The 4,909-nt window shown below is 37.6% G+C and overlaps 1 non-coding gene across 1 annotated transcript; it reads right to left on the bottom strand.

Moving 5' to 3' along the window:
• Positions 1–352: 352 nt before the first annotated feature.
• LOC133813732 (small nucleolar RNA R71) lies at positions 353–459 on the bottom strand. The gene has a single exon (XR_009884734.1). It is a non-coding gene; the product is annotated as a small nucleolar RNA R71 (small nucleolar RNA).
• Positions 460–4,909: the final 4,450 nt, after the last annotated feature.

The following is a 4,909-nucleotide window of genomic DNA, read 5'->3' as shown; positions in this document are numbered from 1 at the left end:
TTATGTACTGCCCACTCTGACGGGAGTACAAAACAGTATACGTCCACCAGCTGTAGAGGCCAACAATTTTGAAATCAAGCCAGCTATTATACAAATGGTGCAATCCTCTGTGCAATTTAATGGGTTGCCTTCTGAAGATCCTCACACCCATTTGTCTAATTTTCTGGAATTGTGTGGAACCTTCAGATACAATGGGGTGAGTGATGACGCAATTAAGCTTAGGCTTTTCCCATTCTCTCTGAGGGACAGAGCTAAAAGTTGGCTGAACTCGCTGCAACCAAAGTCTATTGTCACCTGGCAAGATCTAGCTCAGAAATTTTTGTCTAAATTCTTCCCTTCGTCCAAAGCTGCTAAATTGAGGGGAGAGATCAATAACTTTTGCCAGAATGAGGGAGAGTCATTGTATGAAACCTGGGAACGGTTTAAGGAACTCCTAAGAAGATGTCCTCATCATGGCATTGAACAGTGGATGCTAGTACAGAATTTCTACAATGGTTTATGTCCTACAACCAGAACCATTATTGATGCTGCAGCGGGTGGTACGTTTATGAGTAAGAGTGCAACTGGTGCTTATGAGCTACTAGAGGACATGGCCACAAACAATCATCAGGCGTCAGAAAGGTAGCTGGGGTGCATGAGCTGGATGCAATTACTGCTCTAACAGCACAAGTAGCCTCCTTGACAAAACAGTTACAACAGAGCACTGTATCTGCTAATGCGGTTCGAATGGCAGCCAGGTGTGAAATCTGTGGTGGTCCTCACTTTTTTGATCAGTGTCCTACCAATATTAATAATAACATTCTGATGGATCAAGCTCAGGTTCAAACGGTGGGAAACTTTCAAAGGCCAGTTAATAATCCATTCGCCAATACTTACAATCCTGGGTGGCGAAATCATCCTAATTTTTCTTGGAGGAATAATCAGGGCCAGCAACCTCAGTTTCAGGGTCAATTTCAAAATAATATGCCTCAGCCACCAATGCATCAAGGCTCTTCATCACAACAACCTAGGCCTCAACAGTCAATGAATCAAGCTCCACCTGAAAGTCCTAATGAATTGCAAGCTGCATTATTGACTCTCACCAACACTCAAACACAGTTTATGACAGAAACTCGCTCTTCCATCAGGAATCATGAGATGCAAGTTGGACAATTGGCAACTATGTTACAAAGTAGGCCTCAAGGAAATTTTCCAAGTAATACAGAGGTGAATCCTAAAGAGCAGTGCAATGCAATCTCTTTGAGGAGTGGGAAGAAGTTGGAAGAGCCAGTCAAGAAGTCTATACCTGCACCAAAAGTTGAAGTTGAGAACGAGGATAAGGTAGAAGAAGAGATTATTGAAGACCTTGAGAAGAATCAGTCACCAGTGAGTTATGAGCACCACATCAAGATTCCATATCCTCAGCGACTTCAAAAGAAGACACTTGACAAACAATTTTCGAAGTTTCTAGATATTTTTCGAAAACTTCACATTAACATACCTTTTGCTGAGGCACTTGAACAAATGCCAAGTTATGTGAAGTTTATGAAGGAAATACTATCCAAGAAGAGGAAGATGGAGGATTATGAGACGGTGGCACTCACTGAAGAGTGCAACGCCATTCTGCAAAGGAAGCTTCCTCAGAAACTGAGAGATCCTGGGAGTTTCACAATACCCTGCACTATTGGGAATTTTGAGAGCATGAATGCTCTATGTGATTTGGGGGTGAGCATTAATCTAATGCCGCTTTCTGTGTTCAGAAGATTGAAGCTTGGGGAAGCAAGACCTACAACAGTGACTCTTCAGTTGGCAGACAGATCAATAGCACATCCTCGGGGTATTATTGAAGATGTTTTGGTTAAAGTGGACAAGTTCATCTTCCCAGCAGACTTTATTGTACTTGATATGGAGGAGGATGCCAACGTCCCAATCATTCTTGGAAGACCATTCTTAGCCACAGAACGAGCTTTAATCGACATACAAAAGGGGGAGTTAAGGTTGCGAGTCCAAAATGAGGAAATAAGTTTTAATGTTTTTACAGCAACTGAAATTCCTACCTGTTGTAGAGTTGACGTGGTGAATGATTGTCAAGATTCAATTGGTAAAAAGAAGAAGAAGACCAAAGAACGATTTTGAACAGTTCGACGTCGTATGAAAAGATTATTTTGTGGCAAGTTTGAAGGTTTCGATGACATTGGGGATAGTTTCAGTATTCTCAACAGTAGAAGGGATTTCCCCTCGTATGACACGATGGCTCTCAAGGATGCAAGGGGTGGACTTGACCCAAGTTAAAGGTGTAGAGAGTTCAACGTCCGGCTAAATGACGTTAACGACAGTGCTTTTGGGAGGCATCCCATTCTTTTAGTTGTTTTGCTTTAGTTTTGAACATTTTTTAAGTGTTGTTTTGGTTTTTTTTATTTTTATTTTGGACAATTTTTGGATTATTTTTGTAAGTTAAACCGTGAAAAGTGTGAGAATTACTTCACTCCTCCGCCGCAGTACTCTCCATACCAGTGGCCACCACCGCCACCTCCTCCGCCATACTGATGTGGCGTCAGGTAAGTTCTCTTACTTTGTTCTTTTCTTTATCACATTGGGGACAATGTGCATCTTAAGTTTGGGGGGAGCTTATTTTGTTTTATTTTTATTTTGTGCGTTGTTTAGTTTAGCTTTTAGTCTATTGTGTTATTTTCTGTTGTTTGTTTAGTGTAACTGTTAAGCCATCATTCTTGTCTGTTGTTGCTTTGTCTTTGCTCGTGAAAAGGAAATTGAATTCAACTGTGTGCTTGGTTCAATTGTTTTAGAGTTTAATTTAAAGGTTTTGTGGGAAATTTTTAATATGTTTTGAAAATGCAACATTTTGGATTTTATTATATATGTTTGACTAGGGTTGGTGGTATGACAATTTGAAATTGATAGCACTTGCATTATTTGGCCTTTGAGGCGAAATCCTTGATGACATGTGTTTTGAAAAGTGATTTAGGCAATTTTATTGGATCGATTGTGCCTTTCAAGCCAACCTTGATTTAATTTTCCCTAGATACCCTCTTTGAGCCTAAAAGTCTACCTTTTATTGTTAAACACTTGTTTTGAGCTTAACCGAATACTTTGTTATTTTTTAGTTCCTAGATTTGTACCATGAGCTTATAAAATAAAAAAAGAGGGGATTGATTTATAATGGGTGTTATTCTTGTGTATTGGTGTTGGCAATATAAAAAAATTCAAGAAAAGATTGAAAAAGAGAAAAAAAAAAAAAAGAGATTTGAGAGAAACTACTTTTCTTTTGATGTTCCCATTAAAATGCATAAGTTTGGGGGAAGGGTAGTATAAAAAAAAAAAAAAAACTCTCTAGTGTTTAAATTTCTCAATCTTTGGAAATAAAGAGGATCTTTGGGTTGTGTTAAATTGTGTTGTGAATATCAAGATTGGGTGTAAAGTTTATATGCTTATGGTAATGTTGAGCCTAAATGACAATTTCATCTACCCTTGCCTAAGCCTAACGCTATAACCCGTGAAAGTCCTTTTGATTTCAAAACACGTGTTGTTGACATTAGTGGAGAAGGTTAAGTAATGCAAGCATATTGAAAAATTGGTTTGTGGAATTGTCTGGAATGAGTTGAGCATTTATGATAGAGTCCAAGTGTTGTAGTCATTTTCGTGATAAATTATTGATTTCCCTAATTGAACTTTACAAATTGGACTTTAAGGCAATTGAGCTGAAATTCTGGTTACTATTATTGCAATTGAGATTTCATGAGTTTTGGCAAAGCAGTGTAGATGGTAATGATGGTTTAGCTTGTTCGTTTTGTGTTTGTTTCTTTTTGTTAGTTTAACTTGGTATTTAACTTGGTCTTTACTCGAGGGCGAGTAAAGGTTAATTTTGGGGGAATTTGTTAGGTTCATTTTAGGTTTGTTTTAGAGATCGTTTTAAGTTGTGTTTTTAGTTATTTAGGATTGTTTAGTGCAGATTTATGCTTGTTTTCTTTTTGTTTCATGTTTTAATGGTCAATTACATAATATGGAGTGAAATGAGAAGAAACATGTTAAATATGATAAATACGATGGATTTTGTGTTGATTGTGGAGTTTCAAGACATTATGTGTGAAAAATAATACATTGAAGATGCTCAACACACGTCATTTATGCTCTATAACGCAAGTCTGAAACTTCAAGCCACATTTTTACCATTATGTATTCACTTTCTGGAAACACTTCTAGAAATAGAATTTGTATATATTTCTCTTAGCTTTCCATAGCTTTTTGAATCATTAATTCGGAGTTATATCGAAGGAGTTATGATCAAAATACGATGAGCTGACGCTGCGGGCTGTTCGAACCGAGTTTTGTCGATTCTGACTTTAGCGCTACAGCGCCATAATAAGAGCGCTACAGCGCTAGTGCACCAGATTTTGAGGTATTTTTCCACTGTTAATAGCGCTACAGCGCTCCAGAAGTAGCGCTACAGCGCTAGAGACGCGATTTTCACAGATCTGATCATTTTTTGATGGGCAATTTGGTCCTTTCACTTGGAATTTGGTAGGGATTTTTGGAGAAACATAGTGTGCGACTGAAGTAGGTCTGAAGGGAGAATGACGGCGGGAGTAAGAATACCATCTTGGAGGATTGATTGCTGTGTTTTTCATCTTTTTCTTTAAATTTTTTATGTTTGTAATTGAATTATATTATTGCTAGAATGAATATCATGGGCTAAATTCTTTTTTAGGGCTTTTATGTGAATCTTTTGGAAACCCTTTTTATGGTTTAATGCAAAATTGATGTTCTTCTTCATCTCTTTCAATTCCTTACAATCTGTGTTATTTGTGCGATTATTGATTGATCACCTCTAATTGCTATTTCATGAATCAAATTGAAATCTGAAAAGTGAAATTTGATATGCTTTGATTGTTTGGATGCAATTCAATTTAGAACG

Source organism: Humulus lupulus, chromosome 1 (assembly GCF_963169125.1).
Source record: "Humulus lupulus chromosome 1, drHumLupu1.1, whole genome shotgun sequence".
Lineage (NCBI taxonomy): Eukaryota > Viridiplantae > Streptophyta > Magnoliopsida > Rosales > Cannabaceae > Humulus > Humulus lupulus.
The sequence above is the reverse complement of the archived record's forward strand: the minus strand, read 5'-3'. Positions and strand labels throughout refer to the sequence as shown.